We start from the raw sequence: 17,225 nt of genomic DNA, 5'->3' as shown, positions 1-17,225 counted from the left end.
GATGGAGTTACGTCCCTTTGACCGTAGCCTTTGGTTCACGTAATGCCTACTGTGACGTCGTGTCCGTGACAACAAAAGTGTGGAGATTGTCATGCGGTCGTCAGAGAAGTTTAGAATCCAATTTTCTTGTGAATATTTCTTATTCAGTGTAAGGAAGTGAAAGGAAATTGTTCATATATCAAAGTGGATGTCAATTTCATACAGCAGCGATGTCATTTTTTTGGCTAAATGTGCATTGGATTACGTGTTGGAAATTAAATTCTATAAAAATTGATAAGGACTCGAAGAGCAAGTAATATAAGGTTAGTGAATTTTATTTTCCCTTTCAATTTACTTCAACTAGTTAGAATCGCGTTCACCATTCTCGATAATATCATTTAATCATTCTGCGCATTGACCAACCATATCTCAATAATATATGCGACAGTCATTTTTCTGGGCATCGGAGAAAATCGTGGTTGTAGCTGGATTATAAGAATTCAGTGCAAAACTTGATAGATATGAAATATGATAAAATTAGAATTATTTACTTTTATTTTCCTTTGTTTTTAGCTTTCTAAATAAAGCTATCGATTTTTTTCTTGCACAATGACCCCTCCCCCCACCCCCATTCACCCCCTCACTCCAGTTAATTTTTATTTCCTTCCTTTTATTCATTACACATGTGTGCACATGTGTAAGTCACATAGGCACATGTGTAGCAGTTACCTTTCCTGTTACGTAGTATTAACGTTTCTTCAGCTGTTTACAGTATGCAAATATTTAAAAGGGCTATTTCATATTACTCTCTGTTCCATAGTATTTATATGTTGCAAAAAGTAGTAGGTATTGTACTTGCTTTTCGGCAGTACATATATTAAAATTGGAACGATACAGAGAAGATTAGCATGGCCCCTGCGCAAGGATGACACGCAAATTCGTGAAGCGTTCCATATTTTTTTCATTTTTAAAAAAGTTTTTAAATTTGTTCTCTTTATATTTTCTGTATTTTGTGCCAATTTTCAATGTAGTGTCTATCCTATTTTTAAAATTGGAACGATACGCAAGTTTTGGAAGAATTCCATATATATATATTGATTATTACTAATTATTATTTCTTAAATAAATCAAAAGGAAGTCAACAAAATTAAATCAAACGGGAGGGGGGGAGGGGGGGGGGGGAGTTGATAGACACTACTATTTATCATTTTCTTTATTTTTGTTCTTTCTTTTTCTTTTCTTTCTTTCTTTTTTTTTTTTTTTTCATATTTTGCTTATTAATTGTCATTTCTATTTATCAATAGATTAATAATCTTTAAATTCTAGTGCACTATATATGGTATACAGGTGATAGTACTAAAACGCTGAGAGTACGAATGGAAAACGTTGACAGTACGTCGCATTTAGAAAAACGGAGTATGTGTAGGAAAGATGTATGAGGATAGGTAAAATATGCGATTGCTACACAGAGGTCAAATTTAAAGGTGAGCGCGTGATTTGGGAGGGGGATGTTGCATTTTTAGGCCTATCCGTGCGACATTGATTCTATAAAACCGTCCCTGGTCTCTTAAACACAAATTTTCTGCGCAGCGCCATAGTTTTAAGTTTCTGTATCAACTACACTTTTCATACTTACCTGGTGCAGAGGGCACCCTGATCAAGTAGGGGGTCCCTCCAGGGCGAGGCCTTTCCATTGCACTCCGGATCGGCTGAACCCTGCGATCGCCCCAAATGCGGGCGACTCGGGCACGTAATTTTTAAGTGTGGGGGTCTGCGTTCGCGCTTACCCCTGGATAAATAAATGTAGAATAAGAGAAAAAACTATCCACACCCTATCACATATATAAAACTGCAATAGTAATTAATATTTTTACAATTTCAGTATCATTGTGCATGAATTTTATTTACTGCATGTAGATATTTAAGACGTTTATTCTATTCTTGTTATTGTTAATCAATTTTTATATGAATTAGTTTGTTATGATTCAATAGCTCAGTATAGCTATATTTGTTATTTTATTTCATTTTATTTTTATTGCTTTGTTTTTGGTTTGTTTGTGTGTATTTTCAATTATATTTAATAAAAAAATCATGTTCTTCTATTTTTACACACGCGTACTTAGTGTCTTTACGTTATCCGGGGATCACGTGAAAAAATGTGCATACAAGTAAGATGGAGTTACGTCCCTTTGACCGTAGCCTTTGGTTCACGTAATGCCTACTGTGACGTCGTGTCCGTGACAACAAAAGTGTGGAGATTGTCATGCGGTCGTCAGAGAAGTTTAGAATCCAATTTTCTTGTGAATATTTCTTATTCAGTGTAAGGAAGTGAAAGGAAATTGTTCATATATCAAAGTGGATGTCAATTTCATACAGCAGCGATGTCATTTTTTTGGCTAAATGTGCATTGGATTACGTGTTGGAAATTAAATTCTATAAAAATTGATAAGGACTCGAAGAGCAAGTAATATAAGGTTAGTGAATTTTATTTTCCCTTTCAATTTACTTCAACTAGTTAGAATCGCGTTCACCATTCTCGATAATATCATTTAATCATTCTGCGCATTGACCAACCATATCTCAATAATATATGCGACAGTCATTTTTCTGGGCATCGGAGAAAATCGTGGTTGTAGCTGGATTATAAGAATTCAGTGCAAAACTTGATAGATATGAAATATGATAAAATTAGAATTATTTACTTTTATTTTCCTTTGTTTTTAGCTTTCTAAATAAAGCTATCGATTTTTTTCTTGCACAATGACCCCTCCCCCCACCCCCATTCACCCCCTCACTCCAGTTAATTTTTATTTCCTTCCTTTTATTCATTACACATGTGTGCACATGTGTAAGTCACATAGGCACATGTGTAGCAGTTACCTTTCCTGTTACGTAGTATTAACGTTTCTTCAGCTGTTTACAGTATGCAAATATTTAAAAGGGCTATTTCATATTACTCTCTGTTCCATAGTATTTATATGTTGCAAAAAGTAGTAGGTATTGTACTTGCTTTTCGGCAGTACATATATTAAAATTGGAACGATACAGAGAAGATTAGCATGGCCCCTGCGCAAGGATGACACGCAAATTCGTGAAGCGTTCCATATTTTTTTCATTTTTAAAAAAGTTTTTAAATTTGTTCTCTTTATATTTTCTGTATTTTGTGCCAATTTTCAATGTAGTGTCTATCCTATTTTTAAAATTGGAACGATACGCAAGTTTTGGAAGAATTCCATATATATATATTGATTATTACTAATTATTATTTCTTAAATAAATCAAAAGGAAGTCAACAAAATTAAATCAAACGGGAGGGGGGGAGGGGGGGGGGGGAGTTGATAGACACTACTATTTATCATTTTCTTTATTTTTGTTCTTTCTTTTTCTTTTCTTTCTTTCTTTTTTTTTTTTTTTTCATATTTTGCTTATTAATTGTCATTTCTATTTATCAATAGATTAATAATCTTTAAATTCTAGTGCACTATATATGGTATACAGGTGATAGTACTAAAACGCTGAGAGTACGAATGGAAAACGTTGACAGTACGTCGCATTTAGAAAAACGGAGTATGTGTAGGAAAGATGTATGAGGATAGGTAAAATATGCGATTGCTACACAGAGGTCAAATTTAAAGGTGAGCGCGTGATTTGGGAGGGGGATGTTGCATTTTTAGGCCTATCCGTGCGACATTGATTCTATAAAACCGTCCCTGGTCTCTTAAACACAAATTTTCTGCGCAGCGCCATAGTTTTAAGTTTCTGTATCAACTACACTTTTCATACTTACCTGGTGCAGAGGGCACCCTGATCAAGTAGGGGGTCCCTCCAGGGCGAGGCCTTTCCATTGCACTCCGGATCGGCTGAACCCTGCGATCGCCCCAAATGCGGGCGACTCGGGCACGTAATTTTTAAGTGTGGGGGTCTGCGTTCGCGCTTACCCCTGGATAAATAAATGTAGAATAAGAGAAAAAACTATCCACACCCTATCACATATATAAAACTGCAATAGTAATTAATATTTTTACAATTTCAGTATCATTGTGCATGAATTTTATTTACTGCATGTAGATATTTAAGACGTTTATTCTATTCTTGTTATTGTTAATCAATTTTTATATGAATTAGTTTGTTATGATTCAATAGCTCAGTATAGCTATATTTGTTATTTTATTTCATTTTATTTTTATTGCTTTGTTTTTGGTTTGTTTGTGTGTATTTTCAATTATATTTAATAAAAAAATCATGTTCTTCTATTTTTACACACGCGTACTTAGTGTCTTTACGTTATCCGGGGATCACGTGAAAAAATGTGCATACAAGTAAGATGGAGTTACGTCCCTTTGACCGTAGCCTTTGGTTCACGTAATGCCTACTGTGACGTCGTGTCCGTGACAACAAAAGTGTGGAGATTGTCATGCGGTCGTCAGAGAAGTTTAGAATCCAATTTTCTTGTGAATATTTCTTATTCAGTGTAAGGAAGTGAAAGGAAATTGTTCATATATCAAAGTGGATGTCAATTTCATACAGCAGCGATGTCATTTTTTTGGCTAAATGTGCATTGGATTACGTGTTGGAAATTAAATTCTATAAAAATTGATAAGGACTCGAAGAGCAAGTAATATAAGGTTAGTGAATTTTATTTTCCCTTTCAATTTACTTCAACTAGTTAGAATCGCGTTCACCATTCTCGATAATATCATTTAATCATTCTGCGCATTGACCAACCATATCTCAATAATAATATATGCGACAGTCATTTTTCTGGGCATCGGAGAAAATCGTGGTTGTAGCTGGATTATAAGAATTCAGTGCAAAACTTGATAGATATGAAATATGATAAAATTAGAATTATTTACTTTTATTTTCCTTTGTTTTTAGCTTTCTAAATAAAGCTATCGATTTTTTTCTTGCACAATGACCCCTCCCTCCACCCCCATTCACCCCCTCACTCCAGTTAATTTTTATTTCCTTCCTTTTATTCATTACACATGTGTGCACATGTGTAAGTCACATAGGCACATGTGTAGCAGTTACCTTTCCTGTTACGTAGTATTAACGTTTCTTCAGCTGTTTACAGTATGCAAATATTTAAAAGGGCTATTTCATATTACTCTCTGTTCCATAGTATTTATATGTTGCAAAAAGTAGTAGGTATTGTACTTGCTTTTCGGCAGTACATATATTAAAATTGGAACGATACAGAGAAGATTAGCATGGCCCCTGCGCAAGGATGACACGCAAATTCGTGAAGCGTTCCATATTTTTTTCATTTTTAAAAAAGTTTTTAAATTTGTTCTCTTTATATTTTCTGTATTTTGTGCCAATTTTCAATGTAGTGTCTATCCTATTTTTAAAATTGGAACGATACGCAAGTTTTGGAAGAATTCCATATATATATATTGATTATTACTAATTATTATTTCTTAAATAAATCAAAAGGAAGTCAACAAAATTAAATCAAACGGGAGGGGGGGAGGGGGGGGGGGAGTTGATAGACACTACTATTTATCATTTTCTTTATTTTTGTTCTTTCTTTTTCTTTTCTTTCTTTCTTTTTTTTTTTTTTTTTCATATTTTGCTTATTAATTGTCATTTCTATTTATCAATAGATTAATAATCTTTAAATTCTAGTGCACTATATATGGTATACAGGTGATAGTACTAAAACGCTGAGAGTACGAATGGAAAACGTTGACAGTACGTCGCATTTAGAAAAACGGAGTATGTGTAGGAAAGATGTATGAGGATAGGTAAAATATGCGATTGCTACACAGAGGTCAAATTTAAAGGTGAGCGCGTGATTTGGGAGGGGGATGTTGCATTTTTAGGCCTATCCGTGCGACATTGATTCTATAAAACCGTCCCTGGTCTCTTAAACACAAATTTTCTGCGCAGCGCCATAGTTTTAAGTTTCTGTATCAACTACACTTTTCATACTTACCTGGTGCAGAGGGCACCCTGATCAAGTAGGGGGTCCCTCCAGGGCGAGGCCTTTCCATTGCACTCCGGATCGGCTGAACCCTGCGATCGCCCCAAATGCGGGCGACTCGGGCACGTAATTTTTAAGTGTGGGGGTCTGCGTTCGCGCTTACCCCTGGATAAATAAATGTAGAATAAGAGAAAAAACTATCCACACCCTATCACATATATAAAACTGCAATAGTAATTAATATTTTTACAATTTCAGTATCATTGTGCATGAATTTTATTTACTGCATGTAGATATTTAAGACGTTTATTCTATTCTTGTTATTGTTAATCAATTTTTATATGAATTAGTTTGTTATGATTCAATAGCTCAGTATAGCTATATTTGTTATTTTATTTCATTTTATTTTTATTGCTTTGTTTTTGGTTTGTTTGTGTGTATTTTCAATTATATTTAATAAAAAAATCATGTTCTTCTATTTTTACACACGCGTACTTAGTGTCTTTACGTTATCCGGGGATCACGTGAAAAAATGTGCATACAAGTAAGATGGAGTTACGTCCCTTTGACCGTAGCCTTTGGTTCACGTAATGCCTACTGTGACGTCGTGTCCGTGACAACAAAAGTGTGGAGATTGTCATGCGGTCGTCAGAGAAGTTTAGAATCCAATTTTCTTGTGAATATTTCTTATTCAGTGTAAGGAAGTGAAAGGAAATTGTTCATATATCAAAGTGGATGTCAATTTCATACAGCAGCGATGTCATTTTTTTGGCTAAATGTGCATTGGATTACGTGTTGGAAATTAAATTCTATAAAAATTGATAAGGACTCGAAGAGCAAGTAATATAAGGTTAGTGAATTTTATTTTCCCTTTCAATTTACTTCAACTAGTTAGAATCGCGTTCACCATTCTCGATAATATCATTTAATCATTCTGCGCATTGACCAACCATATCTCAATAATATATGCGACAGTCATTTTTCTGGGCATCGGAGAAAATCGTGGTTGTAGCTGGATTATAAGAATTCAGTGCAAAACTTGATAGATATGAAATATGATAAAATTAGAATTATTTACTTTTATTTTCCTTTGTTTTTAGCTTTCTAAATAAAGCTATCGATTTTTTTCTTGCACAATGACCCCTCCCCCCACCCCCATTCACCCCCTCACTCCAGTTAATTTTTATTTCCTTCCTTTTATTCATTACACATGTGTGCACATGTGTAAGTCACATAGGCACATGTGTAGCAGTTACCTTTCCTGTTACGTAGTATTAACGTTTCTTCAGCTGTTTACAGTATGCAAATATTTAAAAGGGCTATTTCATATTACTCTCTGTTCCATAGTATTTATATGTTGCAAAAAGTAGTAGGTATTGTACTTGCTTTTCGGCAGTACATATATTAAAATTGGAACGATACAGAGAAGATTAGCATGGCCCCTGCGCAAGGATGACACGCAAATTCGTGAAGCGTTCCATATTTTTTTCATTTTTAAAAAAGTTTTTAAATTTGTTCTCTTTATATTTTCTGTATTTTGTGCCAATTTTCAATGTAGTGTCTATCCTATTTTTAAAATTGGAACGATACGCAAGTTTTGGAAGAATTCCATATATATATATTGATTATTACTAATTATTATTTCTTAAATAAATCAAAAGGAAGTCAACAAAATTAAATCAAACGGGAGGGGGGGAGGGGGGGGGGGGAGTTGATAGACACTACTATTTATCATTTTCTTTATTTTTGTTCTTTCTTTTTCTTTTCTTTCTTTCTTTTTTTTTTTTTTTTTCATATTTTGCTTATTAATTGTCATTTCTATTTATCAATAGATTAATAATCTTTAAATTCTAGTGCACTATATATGGTATACAGGTGATAGTACTAAAACGCTGAGAGTACGAATGGAAAACGTTGACAGTACGTCGCATTTAGAAAAACGGAGTATGTGTAGGAAAGATGTATGAGGATAGGTAAAATATGCGATTGCTACACAGAGGTCAAATTTAAAGGTGAGCGCGTGATTTGGGAGGGGGATGTTGCATTTTTAGGCCTATCCGTGCGACATTGATTCTATAAAACCGTCCCTGGTCTCTTAAACACAAATTTTCTGCGCAGCGCCATAGTTTTAAGTTTCTGTATCAACTACACTTTTCATACTTACCTGGTGCAGAGGGCACCCTGATCAAGTAGGGGGTCCCTCCAGGGCGAGGCCTTTCCATTGCACTCCGGATCGGCTGAACCCTGCGATCGCCCCAAATGCGGGCGACTCGGGCACGTAATTTTTAAGTGTGGGGGTCTGCGTTCGCGCTTACCCCTGGATAAATAAATGTAGAATAAGAGAAAAAACTATCCACACCCTATCACATATATAAAACTGCAATAGTAATTAATATTTTTACAATTTCAGTATCATTGTGCATGAATTTTATTTACTGCATGTAGATATTTAAGACGTTTATTCTATTCTTGTTATTGTTAATCAATTTTTATATGAATTAGTTTGTTATGATTCAATAGCTCAGTATAGCTATATTTGTTATTTTATTTCATTTTATTTTTATTGCTTTGTTTTTGGTTTGTTTGTGTGTATTTTCAATTATATTTAATAAAAAAATCATGTTCTTCTATTTTTACACACGCGTACTTAGTGTCTTTACGTTATCCGGGGATCACGTGAAAAAATGTGCATACAAGTAAGATGGAGTTACGTCCCTTTGACCGTAGCCTTTGGTTCACGTAATGCCTACTGTGACGTCGTGTCCGTGACAACAAAAGTGTGGAGATTGTCATGCGGTCGTCAGAGAAGTTTAGAATCCAATTTTCTTGTGAATATTTCTTATTCAGTGTAAGGAAGTGAAAGGAAATTGTTCATATATCAAAGTGGATGTCAATTTCATACAGCAGCGATGTCATTTTTTTGGCTAAATGTGCATTGGATTACGTGTTGGAAATTAAATTCTATAAAAATTGATAAGGACTCGAAGAGCAAGTAATATAAGGTTAGTGAATTTTATTTTCCCTTTCAATTTACTTCAACTAGTTAGAATCGCGTTCACCATTCTCGATAATATCATTTAATCATTCTGCGCATTGACCAACCATATCTCAATAATATATGCGACAGTCATTTTTCTGGGCATCGGAGAAAATCGTGGTTGTAGCTGGATTATAAGAATTCAGTGCAAAACTTGATAGATATGAAATATGATAAAATTAGAATTATTTACTTTTATTTTCCTTTGTTTTTAGCTTTCTAAATAAAGCTATCGATTTTTTTCTTGCACAATGACCCCTCCCCCCACCCCCATTCACCCCCTCACTCCAGTTAATTTTTATTTCCTTCCTTTTATTCATTACACATGTGTGCACATGTGTAAGTCACATAGGCACATGTGTAGCAGTTACCTTTCCTGTTACGTAGTATTAACGTTTCTTCAGCTGTTTACAGTATGCAAATATTTAAAAGGGCTATTTCATATTACTCTCTGTTCCATAGTATTTATATGTTGCAAAAAGTAGTAGGTATTGTACTTGCTTTTCGGCAGTACATATATTAAAATTGGAACGATACAGAGAAGATTAGCATGGCCCCTGCGCAAAGGATCCCGCGCAATCTTCGTGGTATTGTCCCACATTTCCAGGGAAGGGGAAGGAGAGAAGGGGGAAGAAAAGGGAGAGAAAAAAGGAAAGAAAGGGGTATTTTTACATAATCAAAAATGATTTAATTATAGGAATGTTTTTTCTATATTTGCACCAATTTTGAAGTGAATATATCCATTTTTTATTTTTGATTTTAATGATTTAAAATGCATATTTTTGCTGATTAATTATGCATTAATTTCACTAATTTAAGGCAAAAAGGGAATTTTTTTCTCATTCTTGTCTGTTCATTTCTTACACTTTTACTCATTTCCAGGCTCATTTGGCCTTTATTTTATTATTTTGAATATATATTCTTAGCTCAAATCCTTGTATTTTGTGTCTTTTTAAATTCCTATGGTGTAGTGGTAACACGCTTGCCTAATTTACTGGCAAGAGACCTGGGTTCGAATCCCAGTGGGTTTTTCATTCTTGACACATTATACAAGTGGTTTCATACAAAATTCAAAGAAAAACTCATCAAATTGAATGTATATTATTTTATTCAGAATAAGACCAAAAAAATCTAACCATATTTTTTTTCTTTTGTTTAATATCTCTCTCGTTTGTCAAATTCTATTAATCATCATGCAGGTTTATTTCGTTGTCATCAGGTTTTATTAATTTCACTTTGCAACAGTCAGTAAAGTGTTAATTTCAACCTCACTGTCTTGAATTGTAATTCTCCTTTACATCTTCTTATGGTATCACTTCTGTATTTTTGACCAATCAGAATTAATTTCAAGTCTCACTTACGCCTCCTTTCAAGGATGATCGACCAATGAAAATGAACTTAGTCGATTGTAGTTCCATATTATAAATAGATTTTTTTCTTTCTGTTAAAATATTTGAATCCCCCAACTCTGGGCTCCTTTTGTGTTTTAAGCAATTTCAGTATCTACCATCAACTTATTTTCTCAATTTTCTTTGAATATTAAGCATGGCTTTTAAGGAACTATTTTTTCTGGGTATGGGAAGCCATTTTAGGAGGTACACACAGGATGTTTACGTGGAAAGTATATATTTCATTTCGAGTGTACTTGATGTTATGTATTTGTCATACCACACACACACAAATACTATAATAAAAAAAAATGAACATACATACCAAATAAGTCACAAGCTTAGTGTTTTATTAAGTAGAAGTTTTTGTTTGTGAAGAGAAAAAATATTAAACGTCAAGTGTCAGTGGTTTTTAAAGGTGGAATTGTAGGCTCTCCACGGATGGCCATCCTAGAACAGGGGCTATACAAAATCTAGGAAATGTTGTTTTCTTTTCAGGTGTACGCTACCATGTGAAAGATAATATGTAACAATTCCTTTATAAAAATTATATACTCTCCAAAATTTTAGGGAATTTTTCTTCTCTAGTGGACAACAGGTTGTACATGTAATATTCCAAGGGTTTTTCTTTTAATAAAATATTTTGTACCCTTTTTACAAAATTTCACTCAACTGAAAGCTAATTTAACTTTATTCCTTACATCATATTTCAAATGTCAGATCTTTGTGTAATTTGAGTCCTTTTAAAATCTAATGGTGTAGTTGTAACATGATTTTCTATTGTATTGGCAAGAGACCTGGGTTCGAATCCCAGTGGGTTTATTCCTGACACTTTATACATGTGTTTTTATGCAATATTTTAAAGAAAACAACCAAATGATTTGATATTTATTTATTTTGGATCAGAAACTTTCCCTCTGCTTTATAAGGGCTTGGGACCTTCTAGAATTATGCTGTAAAAACAGATAATACTAGGCAGCATTAAAAGTTTCTTTCCAAAGTCTTTTTTTATACAAAGTTAACCTAGTTTGTAATGCCCAACACTTCTTAGAAATGGTTGTTACACTTTCTCCACAATTTTCACTGGTTCTTTTTTTTTTTTTTCTGTATAAGTCTCAGTGAACTTTTCTTAGTACAACTATGGACCTTGGTATCTGAGAGGCATTTTAAGGCACATCAAGGGGAGTAAATGACACATGTTAGCTGGACAGTGACTGTCTATGGTATTATGACAGCAGACTGGGGTTGTTGAGTGCACATCTTCACATTAAACTGGTTCGCAGTCTTGGGTACAAGCCGCACACAAACACTGAGGTGTCAGTGCCCTTAAGGTCTCTTATCTTGTCAGGGCTGGCAGCACAGACTAACTGGTTGTCACTTGGAGACTTGATGCTTAAATTCCTCAATAATGAACGTGCTCCTACATCTACTTTTGCCTCCTGTCCCTGTAAAATAGAACAATTATTGAGCTGCATGTACCTGTATTTCATATGTTTATGATACATTGTTTTAATCAACTATGCAATCACATTCAGTTACAATTTTTTCAAAATTTACACAATCATATATGAAGCTATATCAATGTTTTTCTCATTATTTTACATAGCCGTGTAGGTATAATCTGTTTATACTCTTCAAACATCAAAGGTATTTTTGTAACATGTAATATGTAATGCTACTTACTGTTTCCACAGTCTGCGATGAAGGTTCGAACAACCGAGACTTATTCGGGATCCTTGTCTGTCTTCGAGTGAAGGTATTTCATCCCATTCAGCTTACCGGTGTGGCCCCAGGGGTACTGGAGGGTGGGGTCTACAAGGTGTTCCAAAGGGAATTATGTACCAACTTGTTACTAGTATGGCGTACAAGTCTGTTCACTCACCAGGCACTCTGTGGGGCTGAAAATGCAAGATTTCTAATTATTCTTTAATATTTTATCAAAACTAAGACTAAAAACATTCTTAGCCCTTTGTCTTGTATACATACAAGAAGGTGTCAAATGGAGTAAACTAGCAGATAGGTATAATGCATTATGGTATACACATTTAACACTGTTATACACTGTGCTTACTAGTACTGTGTGTATACAGCATGAAATTAGACTAGAATCAATTGTTTTAACATTTAAATCAGCTCAGTTTCCCTCAAGTTTCATTGATTCGGCGTTTTTAACAAATGTACACAATGAAAACAGGTCAACAACAAAATCATGCTGTAAATCATAGTTACATGTTATACTAAGTGAGACCGTGTGTACATAGTAAGAAATCAGATTTAAATCAGGTGATTTCACATAAAAATCAGTGTAGTTTCATACAAAAATCAATCAATCGGCGTTTTCAATCAATGCACAACAATGTACACATGTTGCCAGAAATCTTCGGTATGGTACGAGGTCAGTTTGCACATAAAACACACATTGAATCGTCATCTACTACGACATGCATTTACGAGGTTATGAATTGTGATAAGATCAATGGAATTTAACAACTTTTTACAATGCAAAACGGTTACTTTTTTGTATTTTATAAGTTGTAAACAACATGCGTCGAATCGAATTTCCTCTATTTACAACCTCTCAATATCGATATCAGAGCAATTTCTCCAATGGTACTTCGCTTCAGTATTACTAACCTTTTTTAGCTGAATCCACCGGTACTAAATTTGAACTCTAACTCCGATGTATAATCAAGAAATTCAACTTTTTATTTTTCACTATATGTTATGCGACTTATCCAATATGGCGGCTGTCCTAATTCTGACTTGTAGGCTTACTCTGATTGGTCGATTGATTAGAAGTGGAACAGAAGTGGGACAAAAGTGGGACAAATCCAACCCTCTGATTGGTCTAAAAAGTGGAACTTCACCACGAAGATTGCACAGCTAGTAGCGCAAAGGATCCCGCGCAATCTTCGTGGTATTGTCCCACATTTCCAGGGAAGGGGAAGGAGAGAAGGGGGAAGAAAAGGGAGAGAAAAAAGGAAAGAAAGGGGTATTTTTACATAATCAAAAATGATTTAATTATAGGAATGTTTTTTCTATATTTGCACCAATTTTGAAGTGAATATATCCATTTTTTATTTTTGATTTTAATGATTTAAAATGCATATTTTTGCTGATTAATTATGCATTAATTTCACTAATTTAAGGCAAAAAGGGAATTTTTTTCTCATTCTTGTCTGTTCATTTCTTACACTTTTACTCATTTCCAGGCTCATTTGGCCTTTATTTTATTATTTTGAATATATATTCTTAGCTCAAATCCTTGTATTTTGTGTCTTTTTAAATTCCTATGGTGTAGTGGTAACACGCTTGCCTAATTTACTGGCAAGAGACCTGGGTTCGAATCCCAGTGGGTTTTTCATTCTTGACACATTATACAAGTGGTTTCATACAAAATTCAAAGAAAAACTCATCAAATTGAATGTATATTATTTTATTCAGAATAAGACCAAAAAAATCTAACCATATTTTTTTTCTTTTGTTTAATATCTCTCTCGTTTGTCAAATTCTATTAATCATCATGCAGGTTTATTTCGTTGTCATCAGGTTTTATTAATTTCACTTTGCAACAGTCAGTAAAGTGTTAATTTCAACCTCACTGTCTTGAATTGTAATTCTCCTTTACATCTTCTTATGGTATCACTTCTGTATTTTTGACCAATCAGAATTAATTTCAAGTCTCACTTACGCCTCCTTTCAAGGATGATCGACCAATGAAAATGAACTTAGTCGATTGTAGTTCCATATTATAAATAGATTTTTTTCTTTCTGTTAAAATATTTGAATCCCCCAACTCTGGGCTCCTTTTGTGTTTTAAGCAATTTCAGTATCTACCATCAACTTATTTTCTCAATTTTCTTTGAATATTAAGCATGGCTTTTAAGGAACTATTTTTTCTGGGTATGGGAAGCCATTTTAGGAGGTACACACAGGATGTTTACGTGGAAAGTATATATTTCATTTCGAGTGTACTTGATGTTATGTATTTGTCATACCACACACACACAAATACTATAATAAAAAAAAATGAACATACATACCAAATAAGTCACAAGCTTAGTGTTTTATTAAGTAGAAGTTTTTGTTTGTGAAGAGAAAAAATATTAAACGTCAAGTGTCAGTGGTTTTTAAAGGTGGAATTGTAGGCTCTCCACGGATGGCCATCCTAGAACAGGGGCTATACAAAATCTAGGAAATGTTGTTTTCTTTTCAGGTGTACGCTACCATGTGAAAGATAATATGTAACAATTCCTTTATAAAAATTATATACTCTCCAAAATTTTAGGGAATTTTTCTTCTCTAGTGGACAACAGGTTGTACATGTAATATTCCAAGGGTTTTTCTTTTAATAAAATATTTTGTACCCTTTTTACAAAATTTCACTCAACTGAAAGCTAATTTAACTTTATTCCTTACATCATATTTCAAATGTCAGATCTTTGTGTAATTTGAGTCCTTTTAAAATCTAATGGTGTAGTTGTAACATGATTTTCTATTGTATTGGCAAGAGACCTGGGTTCGAATCCCAGTGGGTTTATTCCTGACACTTTATACATGTGTTTTTATGCAATATTTTAAAGAAAACAACCAAATGATTTGATATTTATTTATTTTGGATCAGAAACTTTCCCTCTGCTTTATAAGGGCTTGGGACCTTCTAGAATTATGCTGTAAAAACAGATAATACTAGGCAGCATTAAAAGTTTCTTTCCAAAGTCTTTTTTTATACAAAGTTAACCTAGTTTGTAATGCCCAACACTTCTTAGAAATGGTTGTTACACTTTCTCCACAATTTTCACTGGTTCTTTTTTTTTTTTTTCTGTATAAGTCTCAGTGAACTTTTCTTAGTACAACTATGGACCTTGGTATCTGAGAGGCATTTTAAGGCACATCAAGGGGAGTAAATGACACATGTTAGCTGGACAGTGACTGTCTATGGTATTATGACAGCAGACTGGGGTTGTTGAGTGCACATCTTCACATTAAACTGGTTCGCAGTCTTGGGTACAAGCCGCACACAAACACTGAGGTGTCAGTGCCCTTAAGGTCTCTTATCTTGTCAGGGCTGGCAGCACAGACTAACTGGTTGTCACTTGGAGACTTGATGCTTAAATTCCTCAATAATGAACGTGCTCCTACATCTACTTTTGCCTCCTGTCCCTGTAAAATAGAACAATTATTGAGCTGCATGTACCTGTATTTCATATGTTTATGATACATTGTTTTAATCAACTATGCAATCACATTCAGTTACAATTTTTTCAAAATTTACACAATCATATATGAAGCTATATCAATGTTTTTCTCATTATTTTACATAGCCGTGTAGGTATAATCTGTTTATACTCTTCAAACATCAAAGGTATTTTTGTAACATGTAATATGTAATGCTACTTACTGTTTCCACAGTCTGCGATGAAGGTTCGAACAACCGAGACTTATTCGGGATCCTTGTCTGTCTTCGAGTGAAGGTATTTCATCCCATTCAGCTTACCGGTGTGGCCCCAGGGGTACTGGAGGGTGGGGTCTACAAGGTGTTCCAAAGGGAATTATGTACCAACTTGTTACTAGTATGGCGTACAAGTCTGTTCACTCACCAGGCACTCTGTGGGGCTGAAAATGCAAGATTTCTAATTATTCTTTAATATTTTATCAAAACTAAGACTAAAAACATTCTTAGCCCTTTGTCTTGTATACATACAAGAAGGTGTCAAATGGAGTAAACTAGCAGATAGGTATAATGCATTATGGTATACACATTTAACACTGTTATACACTGTGCTTACTAGTACTGTGTGTATACAGCATGAAATTAGACTAGAATCAATTGTTTTAACATTTAAATCAGCTCAGTTTCCCTCAAGTTTCATTGATTCGGCGTTTTTAACAAATGTACACAATGAAAACAGGTCAACAACAAAATCATGCTGTAAATCATAGTTACATGTTATACTAAGTGAGACCGTGTGTACATAGTAAGAAATCAGATTTAAATCAGGTGATTTCACATAAAAATCAGTGTAGTTTCATACAAAAATCAATCAATCGGCGTTTTCAATCAATGCACAACAATGTACACATGTTGCCAGAAATCTTCGGTATGGTACGAGGTCAGTTTGCACATAAAACACACATTGAATCGTCATCTACTACGACATGCATTTACGAGGTTATGAATTGTGATAAGATCAATGGAATTTAACAACTTTTTACAATGCAAAACGGTTACTTTTTTGTATTTTATAAGTTGTAAACAACATGCGTCGAATCGAATTTCCTCTATTTACAACCTCTCAATATCGATATCAGAGCAATTTCTCCAATGGTACTTCGCTTCAGTATTACTAACCTTTTTTAGCTGAATCCACCGGTACTAAATTTGAACTCTAACTCCGATGTATAATCAAGAAATTCAACTTTTTATTTTTCACTATATGTTATGCGACTTATCCAATATGGCGGCTGTCCTAATTCTGACTTGTAGGCTTACTCTGATTGGTCGATTGATTAGAAGTGGAACAGAAGTGGGACAAAAGTGGGACAAATCCAACCCTCTGATTGGTCTAAAAAGTGGAACTTCACCACGAAGATTGCACAGCTAGTAGCGCAAGGATGACACGCAAATTCGTGAAGCGTTCCATATTTTTTTCATTTTTAAAAAAGTTTTTAAATTTGTTCTCTTTATATTTTCTGTATTTTGTGCCAATTTTCAATGTAGTGTCTATCCTATTTTTAAAATTGGAACGATACGCAAGTTTTGGAAGAATTCCATATATATATATTGATTATTACTAATTATTATTTCTTAAATAAATCAAAAGGAAGTCAACAAAATTAAATCAAACGGGAGGGGGGGAGGGGGGGGGGGAGTTGATAGACACTACTATTT

General features: G+C 34.1%; 9 non-coding genes across 9 annotated transcripts; all 9 read left to right on the top strand.

Annotated features, from left to right (window-relative positions):
• Positions 1-830: 830 nt before the first annotated feature.
• LOC133177472 (U6 spliceosomal RNA) lies at positions 831-939 on the top strand. Its single transcript, XR_009719707.1, has one exon. It is a non-coding gene; the product is annotated as a U6 spliceosomal RNA (small nuclear RNA).
• A 668-nt stretch (positions 940-1,607) lies between these two features.
• On the top strand, positions 1,608-1,771 carry LOC133177501 (U1 spliceosomal RNA). The gene has a single exon (XR_009719736.1). It is a non-coding gene; the product is annotated as a U1 spliceosomal RNA (small nuclear RNA).
• Positions 1,772-2,981: 1,210 nt separating this feature from the next.
• On the top strand, positions 2,982-3,090 carry LOC133177471 (U6 spliceosomal RNA). The gene has a single exon (XR_009719706.1). It is a non-coding gene; the product is annotated as a U6 spliceosomal RNA (small nuclear RNA).
• A 668-nt stretch (positions 3,091-3,758) lies between these two features.
• LOC133177500 (U1 spliceosomal RNA) lies at positions 3,759-3,922 on the top strand. The gene has a single exon (XR_009719735.1). It is a non-coding gene; the product is annotated as a U1 spliceosomal RNA (small nuclear RNA).
• A 1,213-nt stretch (positions 3,923-5,135) lies between these two features.
• On the top strand, positions 5,136-5,244 carry LOC133177470 (U6 spliceosomal RNA). The gene has a single exon (XR_009719705.1). It is a non-coding gene; the product is annotated as a U6 spliceosomal RNA (small nuclear RNA).
• A 668-nt stretch (positions 5,245-5,912) lies between these two features.
• On the top strand, positions 5,913-6,076 carry LOC133177499 (U1 spliceosomal RNA). Its single transcript, XR_009719734.1, has one exon. It is a non-coding gene; the product is annotated as a U1 spliceosomal RNA (small nuclear RNA).
• Positions 6,077-7,286: 1,210 nt separating this feature from the next.
• Positions 7,287-7,395, top strand: LOC133177469 (U6 spliceosomal RNA). The gene has a single exon (XR_009719704.1). It is a non-coding gene; the product is annotated as a U6 spliceosomal RNA (small nuclear RNA).
• Positions 7,396-8,064: 669 nt separating this feature from the next.
• Positions 8,065-8,228, top strand: LOC133177498 (U1 spliceosomal RNA). The gene has a single exon (XR_009719733.1). It is a non-coding gene; the product is annotated as a U1 spliceosomal RNA (small nuclear RNA).
• Positions 8,229-9,438: 1,210 nt separating this feature from the next.
• LOC133177480 (U6 spliceosomal RNA) lies at positions 9,439-9,549 on the top strand. The gene has a single exon (XR_009719714.1). It is a non-coding gene; the product is annotated as a U6 spliceosomal RNA (small nuclear RNA).
• Positions 9,550-17,225: the final 7,676 nt, after the last annotated feature.

The sequence above is a fragment of the Saccostrea echinata genome, unplaced genomic scaffold (assembly GCF_033153115.1).
Source record: "Saccostrea echinata isolate AGI-Se365-2 ecotype Australia unplaced genomic scaffold, CSIRO_AGI_Sech_v1 ptg000159c, whole genome shotgun sequence".
In the NCBI taxonomy this organism is placed as follows: domain Eukaryota; kingdom Metazoa; phylum Mollusca; class Bivalvia; order Ostreida; family Ostreidae; genus Saccostrea; species Saccostrea echinata.
Note: the sequence above shows the minus strand (reverse complement) of the source record. Positions and strands in the feature narration are given on the sequence as shown.